The sequence below is a fragment of the Seriola aureovittata genome, chromosome 13 (assembly GCF_021018895.1).
Source record: "Seriola aureovittata isolate HTS-2021-v1 ecotype China chromosome 13, ASM2101889v1, whole genome shotgun sequence".
NCBI classification, from domain to species: Eukaryota; Metazoa; Chordata; class Actinopteri; order Carangiformes; family Carangidae; genus Seriola; species Seriola aureovittata.
Genome location: NC_079376.1, coordinates 21,820,732 through 21,836,571, shown reverse-complemented (window position 1 = coordinate 21,836,571; position 15,840 = coordinate 21,820,732). Strand labels below are relative to the sequence as shown.

At 39.8% G+C, this 15,840-nt stretch overlaps 1 protein-coding gene across 3 annotated transcripts in view; it reads left to right on the top strand.

Moving 5' to 3' along the window:
- Positions 1-12,061: 12,061 nt before the first annotated feature.
- LOC130179910 (leucine-rich repeat and fibronectin type-III domain-containing protein 2) overlaps positions 12,062-15,840 on the top strand; it is a 153,652-nt gene continuing 149,873 nt past the window's right edge. For 2 of the 3 annotated variants that reach the window (XM_056393053.1, XM_056393051.1), the window contains exon 1: positions 12,063-12,742. The gene's annotated coding sequence lies outside the window, so the exon portion shown is untranslated. Of the gene's footprint in view, positions 12,743-15,840 lie in introns of all 3 variants that reach the window. The other variant, XR_008829343.1, reaches the window with a different exon arrangement.

The following is a 15,840-nucleotide window of genomic DNA, read 5'->3' as shown; positions in this document are numbered from 1 at the left end:
CGGCAGCTTAAATGTTATCGTATATGGGGGGTTCAATCACTAGGGTTTGTCAGTCACTCTCACTGTTTAAGAGGAGGAGGAAAAGGTGAGGAGGGGGGGAGGAAATGGGAAAAAAAACAAGTAACTGCTGCAATTATTTGTATACATATTTATACTATATATACAGTATAAACATATAGTGGAGAATTTAAAAAGCCAAATGTTTTTCGACAGGAGTTGTTTGAGCACAAGACAATGTAAAAATAAAGCATTCAATTCTTTTATGAAAGCTTTTCTGTATTTTGTTCATATTAACAATGGATCAAATGACTACTGTATATGTAATGTGAAAGGGGTCACTGACACTGATGAACCCACAAAGACTCTGCAGCTGCCTTCAGCTCTGTGGAGCGTTTTTTTTTTTTCTTTTTCCACAGCTCATTATTTTGGTTTTATGAGCCACAACTTTACTGTTTTCATTCAGTCTCATCGCTCTTATCAACTCTGTTTTCCAGCTTGAGCAGCCAGCTGTTTTTAAGCGGCTCTGACAATCCCACCAAACCTTATCTACCCAGCACCAAAAAAAAAAAAAAAAAAAACAGACAGACAGAGTCAACAAACAGCTCCTGACAAGATATTTTTCTCAGGAGTTGGAAGAGACCAAAACGGAGCTAAAAGTAGAGTGTATATTGGACCGGTGGCCAGAAAATTGACTTTAAGTGAGTGCTGCTGTTTCTCTGTGTGTGCTTGGTTTTTGCCAACTTAATAATGTGACTATATGTCGGTGTTATCGCTGTGATAATCTTGCTACCAGTAATAATATGTCAGTGTTGTGTTAACAGCTTGTTCCGTTGTTCGCAAGCAGCTTAACTCATGACCTTTTTCTAGCTTTAAACATTTTGTCCCTATACCCAGTCTCCCCCACCCTTAACCAGGTAGCATATGTCCTGGGCAAAAACGCTGTTATCTTCCACTCTTTCATACCAATTCATACCCATATCATTTAAAAGTGACTGCGTTCTTTCCCTAAAACCGAACCACACCTAACCCAGTTTTACATCTCTGAATCACAAATCAACAATGAAGTCTGAATAAACAGCATTTCAGTTTGATCATCTAACTAAACTAAGCCTTAGCCATAATAAATGCAGGTAAGCAACAGTTTCATTCATATGGAACACTTTGGCAGGCAATGATAAACAGCACCTGTCTTCCAATTCAGAGGCTGCATTTGAAGGCCGATTGCATCACAGCGGCGCAACCAGGCTGTCCCATTTGGGTAGATCCCTTACTGGACACAGGTCATATAAATAATATGGCAGCAAACAACGGCTACAGAGAGCGTGAGGACTAGACTTTAAACTGTGTTGGGTTTCAGCTCAGTTGAACAGCTAACAGTACAACTGTTAAAACCCCCGAGGTGCGGCGCTTTGTGACGCAACGATAAGGGCGGGCACAGCTGGTGAGGCAAAGCGTACATTTTGGTTTGGCGTTCACCCTCTATGGCGGCGACAAAGGCCACGCCTTCGTTGACCACGTACTCCAAAGCTCCTGAATTGGGACACGGCTTTTGTGTTGTGTCATTTAGTTTTTAGGAGCAGTTGGCTGACAGCCAGGTGATGTGACATGTAGCATAATTGGCAGGTGTTAAAAGAGACCCACATATTACCTTATCTGTGGAACACATGTGTGTTGATGAAGCGCTTCGCTGGGTTTCCAAATTACATCAGCATTACAATAATGAGCTTCCTCTCTCCTGCACCACAGCTGTTTATCTGCCATTACATTTCCCACATGCCCCTATACCATATTTCATATACAAGGATGTACAGTATTAGCCACTCACAGCACAGCCATTGCACAATGCCCTGTCAGCATTCAGACCTGAGGAGGTAATTGCCAACCGTAAGAAGCAAATGAAATTTGCCCAAAAGATGCTGAAAACATTCTATTGTACTTCCCTGCAAATCAGGAGTGCTATTGAAAATCTGCTTATGTCGACAAATGTCTAAGTGATAATCTGACAGCAGCTTGAAAAGTAGCTTTCACGGAGGCTGCAGAAAAAAGGAATATAATTGTAGAAACTTTTCTTTCACATAATCTCTCCGAGCTATGCCTTAAGGAGTACAGTTAACTCTGGTGCTCTGTCTCAACATTCTTACACCCAATGATCCACTATGAAACATATTCATAAAGCGATATTCCTTTATATTCAAGCTAGGTAATATGTTTATGCTGAACATTCAAAAACCCATTCGCGAGCAAAGCATAATGCTCGGTTTAGATTATATAAGCTTGTGTGGTTGGGGAACGGGTCGAGGTCAAACTGTAGCGTTTCTTTCTGCAACACTGACATGTACGCCACAAGAAGAAAATAAAATACTCATTAAAAAAAAAATGCATCGTCTTCAGCAACAGAGATAATTACACTGAACTCTTTTTCTGCAGCCTCCAGGAATTATGAAGCATTTTGAAGATCAAACATACTGTATTGTGCCGTTAGGTCAGGAGCAATGTTTGTGTCTAAAGCCACGGCGCACTTGATCAGAAGAGCTATATACATTACATGTACCGGTAGACAGTGTTTCTGAGGAAACAAAAGGTAGAAACCACACCAGAATGACTGAGTGCTAATGAGAAAATCAAGGGAGGCCTGTGCCAACTTTCAGCTTCTTTTGTTGTTTTATGTGCTTGTAGCAGTTCATTACCAAGTGAAGCCAGATGCAAACAGTGTATATAGCTCCTGTACATTTGGCTGAATCAAGTGTTAATATTGGATGACTGCCAGGAGTGGCAAATTTGCATTCATTTTGCGACCATGTTAATTATCTGTGGTTCCTTTGTGAGATATTGTGAGTGTCAGAAATCCCTGATATGTCTTCTGTGTGTTTAACCTGTGCTACATCCACACGCCTCATTTTGTCATTGAAAGAGCTAGCATTGTGTTTTATTATGTTAGCTTTAGCACTGCTACTAGCTGCCATTTCTTACTGGAAATCTGTGTGATGTCTGTCAACGTCTGACATCTATTGGAAATGGTTTCAGGTGTGAGGAGGAGTGTTACATAAAAATAAGTTATTTCATTCGTTTACAGCAAAGAGCTTTATTTAGCTTTATGTGAAAGACTCAAAATGTATTTACTGATAAATTTATCAGTTGCATTCATTGTTGAAGAACTTGCAGTGAAATGTAAAATCTGGTTGCTCCTGATAGTGAGTAGCAAAAGTGGTGACTCCAGGTAAAAACAACTACCCTGTAGTGATTTCCCTTATTAAATGATACCAATCACAAAGGAGAACATTTAGAAATAAATAGAGAGACGAACAGAGATGATATCAGGATCTCAGGACTTCAGAATAACCAAACTCAAACTGAAAACCCCTGGATATACTTCAGCGACCTTTATTGTTTCTTCACAGTCTAATCTGCATGCCACACTGGGTCTCTGGCTGTTGCTTCAAAGCACTTGAACACATTTTCCCCTGGGGATGAAGTGGTCACTGATCAGTAAATAAATCAACTGTCATGAGAAGACGGATGTCTCTCTGTCTCCCCAGGGTGGCATGTGGACTGATTGACTGATTTAGGCACCGACTGTCATCTGGTCGGTTAATTCATCATTTTGAGACAATGACACTGACTGCATTGCTTCAATAATTGCTCATATGGCTGAAAGAGAATGTGTGAGACGTTTATCGGCAGCATGAGATAATAAAACTGGTAATTTGAGTTCAGTCTTTTAGAGAGAAAATGGAGTGGATCTTGCCTTGACCTGAAAGTGGGAATAGTCTAGACGTGTAGGTGCAAAACTGACGTATTATTACACATGGATTATTCGATTACAGGGTGTCATCCAAGAAACTGGTTAGTGGAGGTGGTAAGAGCGTCAAAGCCAGTGTGACAGGTTACAATTTGATTCAGCTGAAATTAGGTTATTTCTTATCTTTTTTTTTCTTTTCTTTTTTTTTTTTGGTTTCATGTGAACTATCTGGACAAATGCTTGATGAATTGCCATGAAGTCTGGTTCACGTTCAAGTTAAAGTTAGGTTTATGAGCAAATACCTGTTAAACTAATGACATTCCCATCAGCCTCAGCAGAGCTAAAACGCAAATGTTAACATGCTCACATGCTATACTGCAATGGAGACAAAAACAAGCTTTATACTTGCTAAACATCAGCTTTAGGCTATCATTGTGATTGTGTTAGCATACTGATGTTAGCATTTAGCTCAAAGCTCCACTGTGCCAAAGTACTGTAATTAGGCTCCATTTTTTTGTTATTTTGGCTTATAAGCCATTCTGAATTCTCAAAAAATCTTTGCATCCCCATTTGGGGTGGGGGGGGTGTTCCTTATTTCTTCACATAGAAGGTGGCAACCCTACTTACAATATACCAATAATACATACAGTGTGTATGTTTAATGTAACATTTACCTAACAGTTCACTTCAGTCAAAGAAGTTAATACTTCTTGCACTAACTGCTGATCACTGAAAAGAGAATGTATTGTGATTGATCAGTCAACCACCACCTCAACTATCAGACACATCCTGATGCATCTCATTTCATTATCAGTGTAGTGATCTTAGCTGATGGTAGTTCAAACAGCTCTAACTCACTCGTTAAATATGTGACCATTGCTGTGTGATGTAGTACCACTGCTCATTTTCCCTCAAGCTTATCATTAATAGCCTAAAATTACATTTCATAAAAGTTTAATAATTTCTTTAGATGTTAGTGTGGAGGTATAAAACTCTGCGGGGAATTAGAAAGTGTATTTTTACTTTAATTCTCTCAATTTGAAAAGAGAATCACTTCAAATCATCTATTTGTAGTTTATTTGATGTCAGTTTAAGAGCAAAATCATTAAAGGAAAGAAATGCCTTTGTTCTGTACATGAGGAGACATCAGAGGGTCAGTGGATGAAATGACAGTACATGCGAACAAACGTGTGATGTACAAAGTGTAATGTTTTACATCTCTAATGCTACATTTTTACAAATAGATAACAATTACATAATCTTCCTGTCACTCATGGCCTCGTGATCATGGTTAAAGTGAACAACGTCAATCAACCGATTTTACACGCTTCATGAAAGCTCATCTGACTGATTGTGCGAATAACACGATTAGCTGTGGTGACCAGAAAATTAGTCATGACTTTAATTCATTTATTTATTTATTTTTCTATTTCTATAACCATATTTTTAAGTGGTGTATTCAGTTACACCGTCCCCACAGAGGCCAGTATGTCAGCAGGTCACAGACAGTGATACCCTGACAGCCAATTGACTCCGTGCTTCAAGACATGAGATCAATAGTAACGGAGTGACAAACTAAACTCTATCCACTTCACCTCTGATGGATTGCAACAGAGTAACGAAGAGGTCAGGGCCGCGCACCTTCACCATAATGTTGTCAGGATGCCGTTAAAACATGGAGGACAAAGACTGTGAAGGGAATGCTCCGTTTTTCTACTGACAAGCTGTTGGAACTGAGATACGACTTGTCAAGTGTTTTGCCGTGGCGACTGACAACATGAGGAATACCTCAAATGTTTTCCTGTAGAGGTTAGAAGAAAGCTGCAGATGAGGTTTTATATGTTTCCATATACAGTATATATATATATATATATATATATATATATATATATATATATATATGTGTGTGTGTGTGTGTGTGTGTCATCTAATTGGACTTAACATTGCACATTGCTGTCCACCTTCACTTTTCCACGATTTATTGGTTATTCGTGTCACCTCTAATTTTCGTATACTTCATACACTTCATTTCCTTTTCCATAGCATAGTCCGTATTTTATTTCAAAATGCCATATACCATTTCACAACTATCATAATTGTGTGTAAATAGATTTTGCTCTATTTTTATTCCTATTTTTCTATGTTGCAAAAGTCAGCACACATTCGTTGTATGCTTGCATACTTGGCTAATAAAAACAGATTCTCTGGAATTCTGTTCCGTTTGAACTGTCTATTAAAGTGACTTGTACTAAGTGATGTAAAAAGTTACAATGCAGGCACTTTGCTGTTCTTATCCACTGCAAAACCCCAAAAGTTCAAGGGTGGGAAAGGTCAGTGTCTGTGAATCCCCTACTTATGTGTACCTGAACTGAATGTGCATGGGAAATTAATTCACTATGAGAAAGGGGATATAGAGAGGTAATAAAGGGAATGACTAAGTCTTATAGCAAAGTGCACATTTTCAATAGATCTAAAACAGAACAGTTCAAGTAGTTGTGGTTGTAGCCTGTCAGTGAATACTGAAAGATATTTTATGATTTAAAAGACAAAGCCAGTTATAACACACTACATATTATAACCATCAAATATAAAATGAATAAATTCTTATAAATGGTTCAAATCTACAGAATTTTGCAAATGAAGCCACTGAACCTTACCATCACCCTCTGTTACTCTATACTTTCCTCACCATGAACCACTCCCATGAGAACACCATCAACAATGGATAAGTTTATCTCTTTATACTTTGTGACTTTCCTACCCTGTCTGTGGCACTCAGCCCCAAGCCCATTAGTTCCTACTGATGACATGAATCTTTAAAAATGGGTCACAAATATCTATGAGCATGACGTACATTTTCTGACCGCCACTTCCATCAATACAACAACATAACCATGTCACACTCTCCGTTCTGTTTCCCTGTACTAATGATTTTCAGTTGGTTCCATGTTGCAGTTCTGTTGTTCGGCTTTGAGCTATTTCTTACACTTCCTGCTCGTGCAGGTTTTCTCTGAGTCGCTGGAAGTCTTTTCTTGTGAAACAGCTGTGCAGAAAAACAATAGGTAGACATACGATAAACAAAACATGTTTGGTTGCCATTGTGACAATGCACAGTTACAGTGTGGTAAGCCCCATGGGTCCATTCTCATGTCGTAAAGTTCTCTGGCACCGTGCCTCTCTCTCTCTCTCTCTCTCTCTCTCTCTCTTTGTAGAGAGAGAGAGAGAGATGTATACAGCCATGAGGAACCCTATATTTTGTATGACTCAAATAGACCTACTTTATTAATAAATACCTTTGTTTACACTTTGTGTACACTCAGTGAAATGTCAGCTCAGTAATGCACGTGACCACGCTACCTCGAAAAAGCACTGCAATGAATAGGCTATTCATTTTGTTTTCATATCATTGTTGCAATCTTTTGGACTAATTTGGTAATTGCTTGACAGCAGTAGGCCTTTTATGCCGCGTACGCTGTTTGGAAAAGTTTGAAAGATAGGCGTATTGGATGGGCTATTCAGCTTTGAAAGTTGTGTTTGGACTTGAATACAATTAGTTTCCGACTGAGGGGTGGGTGAGTAAATACTGCATTTTTCTTCCATTTGGATCTTTCAAGTTAACATGAGAATTCACATTTAGAAACGATTAGATTTGGTGTTCTTGTCTTTCTGAAACGGGTCGGGATATGCGCCACAGCCGTCACCCATCTGGCTTGTAGCCTACAGCTAACCCCCGAACACATTTCAGGCAAAGAAGTTTCCCTTGCTTTAAGCCCTGCATTTTGGGACACTATTATTCCTTATATAGATCAGTGATTTACCATGTGTCCAACATAGTTTCTCCAATAATGTTTGGAGATAACACATTTTAAATGTTGTGGTTGCAAGCCTCACACAGTTATCCAATAGGATTCTTGGTGGAGGAGTGCACTCCCTGAAGAAATTCTAACTGGATCATTTTCTCTCTCTGATCATAAAAGAAACTCAAACCATGATCACAGTTACCATGTAGCATGTATTTGTAACACAGGGAACTTTTAATTTCCTAAAACAACAATGTATTATAGTTTTGTTTTGTTTTTGTTTTTTTTCCCCAAATATTACTCAAACAGGTGCATTTTTGGGGACTATTTTCAGCGGTGGATTAATCCATATTTGAACCATTTGGGGGACTTTATAGCACCAAGAGAGTGTAGGTATGTGAGATTTGGTCACAATCAATTGCAGTGACTGTTTATCATAATGAAGGAACATGTTACCCAGTGCGACAGTGTGGCTCACTAATGTGTTCTTGGATAACTATGGTGCACAGGAATAAGACATATTAGGCTGCACACACAATACTTATTAGTTGGGCAATTTCATTGTTGGTTTTATTCTTTTCATGATATTAAATCAAATCAAATCAAGTTTATTTATAAAGCACATTTACAGCAACCAGGGTTGACCAAAGTGCTGTACAATAAAACTCAACAACAAACACACAACAAATAAATAGCTCAAATGTGATGCGTTAACTATCTCATGGTCTGAGACAGACATGGAACAGTTTGAATTAAAAACACAAGGGATAAAAGTGAAAGATAAAAACCTTAGCGACACTCAAAAGCCAACGAAAACATGTGGGTTTTTAAGATTAGACTTAAAGATGTCCTCAGAGGCGGAACACTTAATTAAAAGAGCTAAACTGTTCCAAAGTTTTGGGTGCAGCTACCGCAAAAGCCCGCTCACCCTTTCCACTTAGCCTATTGGTTGACAATATGGAAAATAAAAATAATCCAGTCTTAAACTTCTAAAGTAGTGGTGTACATGTAGCATGGTTGCTTATTCTGAAGTCCATCACAATAGTGTTCCAATCTGGTGCACACAGAGGCCGAGCTCTCGGGACAACTAGTGCTTTAAAGAGTGTATGGAAGTGTCTCAGTGTCTCTGAAGGACTTCCATCTGAGCTGTTGGACTTTTCCATCTCGCCTCCATTCATATCCCACTCAACCTACAGAAAACTGTAATCACTGCTGTCAGTGCTGCCCACTTACTGATACTGCATCTCGTTATCCCTTATTCTTATTTTCAAGCATTTGTTGCCATGGCTTTGTCATGTTTGCTGTTGAGTACTTACAGTATGAGAAAAATTATTATCTATTATCTGTTGTATCTTGTTCCTCTGTCCTTTAACATTTTTCTCCAGGATGTGATTATGTTTATTTTAATCATCTGTCTGCCTGTGCAATAGTATTATAATAGTAATATAAATAGTATTTTGACACTTTGGTCATTAAACGTGCTTTAACTAAATGAAGCAGCCCCTTGCTGTCACTTCCATCTACACAGGGGCACTTAGAGCCTGCTTACAGCACTTTTACTGTAATTTAAAATTGACTAAAAGCCTTGATTGGAATCATAAATACAATGATATCTTCACAGCTCAAATGCCATGCCATTAAAAGTGCCAACAGTACAGCAACAACACCTTTGTGTCAAAGTGAAATAATAGTGGTTTATTAGCCTTTTCACCAGTCTCATGAAGCATCATTAAATAAGCGCAAAATTGTGTTCCTACAAACAGCTGTAGTGTTTACACATCACATAACACGTCGGTAATATTCCCCTCAGAGATATTTGAACTAATTGAAATGAGATATTTCAGCCCCCTGAATGCTGCTTTAAGGGGATTTGAAAAGAAGATCCAAACACGGATCACTGGCACAGTGGGCAAGAGATGCACATCATTCATGTCTCCCACTGTCTGCATCGATAACAAACAGAGGAAAAGAAAAGAAAAGGAAGAAGAGGGGAAGGGAGGGACTTTCAGCTGAGAGCCAAACCTCAGCTTTGGAGGTGCTGACTCTCATGCCGGCCGCTTCACACCCAGCTGCAGGCCGCCCCAGTGGGTGCTGAAGATCACGATCTGATGAAGCCAACACAACTCCATTGTCTGCAAATAGCAGAAAGGCGATTTTCTCAGGTCCCTAATTTGGCTGCGCAACAATCTTGTCCCCTGGAAATTATGTTTCTATTTTAGTTATTGATTCTGATGATTGTGTTTTGAATTTTAATAGAAACATAATTTGTCAGACACAGGTTTTTCAAAGTAAAAGTAATGCTACGTTTTTGTGCCACACCCAAGTGACAGAGAGGAGGTCAATCATAAAGAGCAGAACTCCTCACATGTAGCCTGTTGGTTGTGGAAAATATAAAAATGTAGTTCCTAGAGGAAGGGGTTAAATGCCGGGCAAGTATCAGCAAAGTTACAGTAAAGAAAAAATAGTTTGACAAAGTCTAGGTCCGTCCAATATAATTTTCCAAAGCTTTCTAATGACCTGTACAGTCCTCCTCAACAGACTGCTTTTCTGCAGTCAACAGTAAAACTTAAACTTAATTTAGAATATTTTATCAAAGGATGAACTTTCAAACAGTTTTATGAGAGGAGAATATGTGAAAAGACCACACATCACAACACATTAGTCATACTCATAATACTGTTGGGTTACCGGAAAACTAGTTACTAGTCTTCCAGGCAAAAAGTAACAACTGAATATTTAAATTAATGTTCTGCTGTTACAAATCCAAATTATATGTCTGTGCTTGATAACCTCATGCCATTCAAAGTTAACCTGACCGTGACTATGACAGTGCAGTTCTTTATTTGCTTGTGAGAAGCAGCAGCTGATCTTTGTTTGCTTAATCAAGAATATTTAGCTTAAAGGCACAAAAAAGTCAAACATAAGTTTCCGTTTGAGTTTCTGTCCCTTTCCCCACTGGTTTGCAGTGGATGTGCTCCACTGGTAAAAAGGTGATTTCATTTACAACATTTGAATCAAAATGTGATGATGCATGGGCTTGTTGAATCCACTTGTAAAAATGAACCACTGGAATAATTCACGTGTAGCTGTTTGAAATAAAGTTCTTTAACATGATCATTTGAGAATGACAGACAACATCACTTTGGTGACTATAGCTGTGTTCGCTACTAATATGTCTGTATCACTGCATGTGGTCTGAATATGATGATTAACTAACTAATGTGGAAATAATAATGAGGTAATGATGCATCTCAGGGTGGTAACACCTCAGCGTGCTGCACAACTTTAATTGAGAGGAAATAAAAATAAATAAAACTGAGCTCTTTAAAGGCTCAGTCAGAGTCAACCATGAGAACAGTTCATTGAGAATGTGCAGCCAGAACGTCTGTAATTAATTCATTCCTTTTAGGTGGTGAGGTAATGCATCCTCCAAACATCCTCCATGTTTTTCTTCACATTTTATGCGTTCATTTTAACTATGAAATTATATTTTCGGTCAATTTTATCTTCCCACATGATTGTCTTAATATTTTCAAAGCTCTCTCCTCAGGGCCAGATTATGATTCTCGTGCAGCAAATTAAAAATTTGATTTAAATAAACGTAAAGAAGAAGCAGCAGCTTTACCCCTATTAGCAACAAAATGTACTCAGTGAGTCAAAACTAAAGGTAGCCTACTCAAATATCATTATATTATATCATATATTTTACTAACTAATCTCGTTTTCTGCAGTGTCTAAACTCTTACTCTGAAAATGAACTAGTATAGCTGATGAATAAATCCAGTGAAACAGGAAGTACATCACCCTCTGAATGTAATTAAGTATAAAGTACCATAAAACGGTACTTACAACAGTAAAACACTGTTTAACAGTCTGTACTTAAGTCACTTCATGACTTACATACTCCTCAATTCAATCACTAAGGAACTACTTAACTGTTCATTAATCATCAGTTACTTCCTGATTTGTTCTTTCTTCACTGGCTTTGCAGGAGCTGTGTCCCTCCCCGTTAAATGTTACAAACATGGAAGTGAACTCTGGTGATTTCTGAAGGTCGAACACGATGCAAGCAGCAGTTTGAGCACTGAACAAAACAACAACAACAACAACAACAACAACAACAACATCAACAACAACAACAACAACAACAACAGCTTCTGCTCAGCCTGCTGCGGGAAACAACGCACTACAATTTCAAAGGACTGACAAACAATAAAATAGCGAGATTGCCCACAGCCCTGATAGGCTACTTTGTTGCTGTGAACGCTTAACACCCCTAAGCACACACTAATCCGTGGTCGGTCCTTAAGCTCCTGCAGACAACATTGCGCGCGCGCGCACGCACACACACACATAAACACACACGCACATACGGACCGTGCCAAAGTGGCTTTTTTTGCGCATAATCATCGCTACAATCTCGCTCGTGTGTCCGTTCGCGTAAAAGTTGCTGTGGTTGTGGCTGACCTGGCGGCATCTGCCCCCCCCCCCCCCCTCCCTTCTGCCTCTCCTCCCGGTGGGCTGCGTGATACTCCACGGAGTTTGTGCCATCTAGGGTTATCCGCCGCTCCATTGCAGTCAGTCTAGCGCAGAGACTTCGCACCGAGTGTCTCCATCTGCGTACTCCTGGACAAACAAATAACTAATTATTGGAAACAGCAAAAAACTTTCTTTCGGATTTACTATTTCACCTTTTTTTTTTTTTTTTTTTGCATACTTCTTCGATGAGCGATTAGGAGCCAAAGGGATGAAAACCACTACAAGGACATATTGTGTTTTCACTGACAAGTAACTATAGGCTTTACTGCACCGCGGGAAGAACATAGAAAAGCGCCTGTTCCACTCTCTAAAAAACCCGCCTGGAAATATATAGAGGAGCCCACACGCCAGCGAGCTAGTTATTTTTACTTGAAGAGGGGAAGCTACAGATATGCTGTAAAGCTCATCGTTGCAGCTTGGCTCCCGGCAAAAAAAAAGAGCAGGTTTCCAGAGCATCTGCTGGTGGGGGGAAAAAAAATTGTCCAGAAGAAAGAAGTGCGGGAGGAGAAGCGATATGCGGCTGGGTAGGCAGCTGGTTTTGCAGTTCGTCCCCTGGAATTAGTGGATGAATGGGAAGGGAGCGGCTGTAGCCTTGAACCAGGGAACAGAATATACTGTATCGAGCCTGTGGTGGCACACAATGGATACTCGTCCGTCTCTGAAGGTAAGAAATAACCTCAATTGTCTGATGCATGCAGGAGTTGTGACTGCCACGCAGTTAGTAGTTTATTATGTTGCTTTTTCATGCATAACCTATGTGTAGGTTGTGTGGGTTACAGTTCACCTTCTATTTGGGTTTGCAGCAAATTCTAATGCACCGATTTTCGATTTTAATGCCAAATATTGTCTCTGAGGTTTAACACTAAAGCTCTGGATCTGAATCACCTATAATAGAAGGCAGTGTGTTAATGGGCTGAGGGGTGGCTCGCACTCCTGGACAATTACAGGTGCAGAAAGTAACCTGTGTAGTGGACCTTGTCACTTGCGACTGTTTATTTGATTCACTTCTATTTTCTTTTTTTTTTTTTTTTTTACTGTTATATATGCGGGAAAGATCCTGCATGCGTTGCGCGGACATCCAGAAAGCTGAAAGGGTGGATAGTTGTGTCCAACGCATACTAATCCTGGGTGTGTATAAACGTGCGCGTTTTTGTTGGTCTGCCAATGTGTGCGTGGTTTTCTGTGTGTGAGAGTGTGAAAGACACAGAGAGAGATTGGAGAGGAGAGGAGGGGAGGGAGGAGAGATTAGCCTACTCTTTCCAAAATGTTCCCTTGTGATTACAGTTCGGATAAGACGTTTATTAAACTCCCTTTAAGTTGCACGGGTGGACTGCTGTGTGTGCGCGCGTGTGTTTGTGTGAGAGAGAGAGAGAGAATTATATCGCATGTCCCCTATGTGCTGATTGTTTCATCACGTCCTGAGAAAATATAGACTAGGTTTGTGTGTGTTTGTGTGTGTGCGTGTGTGTGCGTGTGTATGTGCGCGTGTTTGGTTAAGGAATCGATGGCCGCCATGAGGCACCATGGGCAGCCGTGTAACGCCACCACCCACTGTAATCATCACCCTCTTGTGGATTACAAGTGGTATCATGGCACTTGCGGGATCTTAATAAGAAACCGGAGCGTGGAGGTAGGAAGTAGCGCTCAGTCAGTGAAGACAGTTCAGCACCAGGGACAGCGCGCGCAAGTATTAAACTGCAGTAGGAGGGAACATTTTCACTCCCACAGTGGAGCTTTAATCGGCATTTGCATGGCTGTTATTCTAAAAATCACACTGTGAAGGATTTGGCTCTAGAATACAGAGAGTAGAGCAAAAGCCCTGTAGTTTACTAAAGAGATTCAACAGTGTTTTTTTTCTATGGGAACAAAATCATACTGACGCAAAAGGATTCACTCTACAGTAAATCCAAGCCTTATGTTGCTGTAGCCACTGCCATTTATTTCAGTCGGCCTCACTGTCCAGCTCTACAATGACAGGGTCTGGACACACCACAAATAGCTAATTTTATTTCCCATTAGTTTTCATTATTTGAATGATTTGCTTCCAAAACAACAAGAATACACAGACTTTCTAATTATTTGAAATCTATACTTTCTTAAAGCTGCTCAGTGTGTGAAAGGGTTCATTGGAGTAATCACCTGAATGTGCAGCTCCCCTCAGCTTTAAACAGCTTCATTGCATGTTTCTGCCCATTGTTTAACTTCTGATCCAGCTGGCAGCTGCTTCCAGTTAAAAACTTCTAAAAGCCACTGTACACGTCCTGTTCAGCAGCAATCAGCAGACAGACAGTTAGAGAGGAGCTGGTGAAACAGGAGTTGGTTGAGACCAAAAACAGATTTAAAAGAGTGAATATTGGACTTGACTATGTCAGTGATGTGTTCATAAGTTGTTAGTACTGCCCCCAAGTGGCCAACAAACAAACAAGCAAACAAACAAACAAACAAACAAAAAAACAGCTATCGCAGCTTTAAAGACTCTGAAAACTTGGCTTTTAAATTTTTCTGTGTAATATTAAAGATAGTGTCAGGGGGCGTACAGTGACACGTGATCCCTCTCTCTTTATCTCTGCCCTTGTTTCCTGTCTCCCTTTAGTCTGTCAACCATCAAATAAAGGCAATAAATAAAAAAATACTTTAAGAAAATGACTCGATACACAACAACAAAGTTAAAAACATATAATGAGTTCAACAGTTAAATCTCAGCTAATCTGCTTCAACAGTGTGGGTATGGTTTGATCAGATTTGATTAACAGTGACCAAACAACCCAGCAATTGTCCTCGGATTCTGATTTAAATCTCGCTAAATCCTGATTGGTGCATAGAAGCATGTGACATCACTTTTTTTTTAACAGAACCCCACCTACTTTAAAGGAGTGAGAGGAGCACAGAGAAAGACACAAATACAATTTCACAGTTAAACAGGATTTAAAGGGTCACTGTGATTTTACAAGTTAAGTCCAGGTTACTCAGTTTACATGAGGAGTGCTACTCAGACTGTGCAAACAGTGGTAAATGTTGTCTGTAGGTCTGGAAGGAGCTTTCTAAGTCCCAGAAAATAACTCTGATCATGTCATCAGGGGCATGATGATGTCATTAGGGTAAGGTTAGCTTGGACTGGAAGACTTCAACCTGTAAATAACAGGTCTGTTTTACAAAGGATTGCTTTGAGTTTAAAAGATTTACCCTGCAGGGAAGGTCTAATGAAAAATGCTGCATTATGGGAAACCTAGTATCTTTCTGTCCCTTTCAATGAGACAATCATGCTATTCCAGCCAAGAGAACAACATGAGCAGGAACTGTTCAAATCACTTAAATTCCATTTGTATTCATTGTCATTCAGGTCTTTAGTTTCTCATTGCTAACAGTCACAGCAGAGTTGTCAATAGCTCTCATCAGATGTTGATATCACAAGCAGTTATTGTCCATCAATGCGTGATGCCAAAATAACATTGGAGGGTTAATGCCGTCTGTCGAGACTGCTCAGTGAAATTGATAGACCTGCTTTGACAGATGAGATAACCTGCAATCGCAGGCAAACGCAATTTACGGGTTTGGCAGATGGATGCTGAGGATGCACTCAGAAGTAGGCCAGTTTTACCTCGGGGAGAAGCTCGACGTGCACAGAAGGCTCCCAGGGAATTTTCGAAAGTTCTTGTTTTGCGAGGGAAATTATGTGAGAGAGGTGGGAGGAATGGGAGGACTGTTTTATTCAACTCCACACAGAAATAATAGAAAAGGGATCAATTCCTGTTCAGTTCTGCC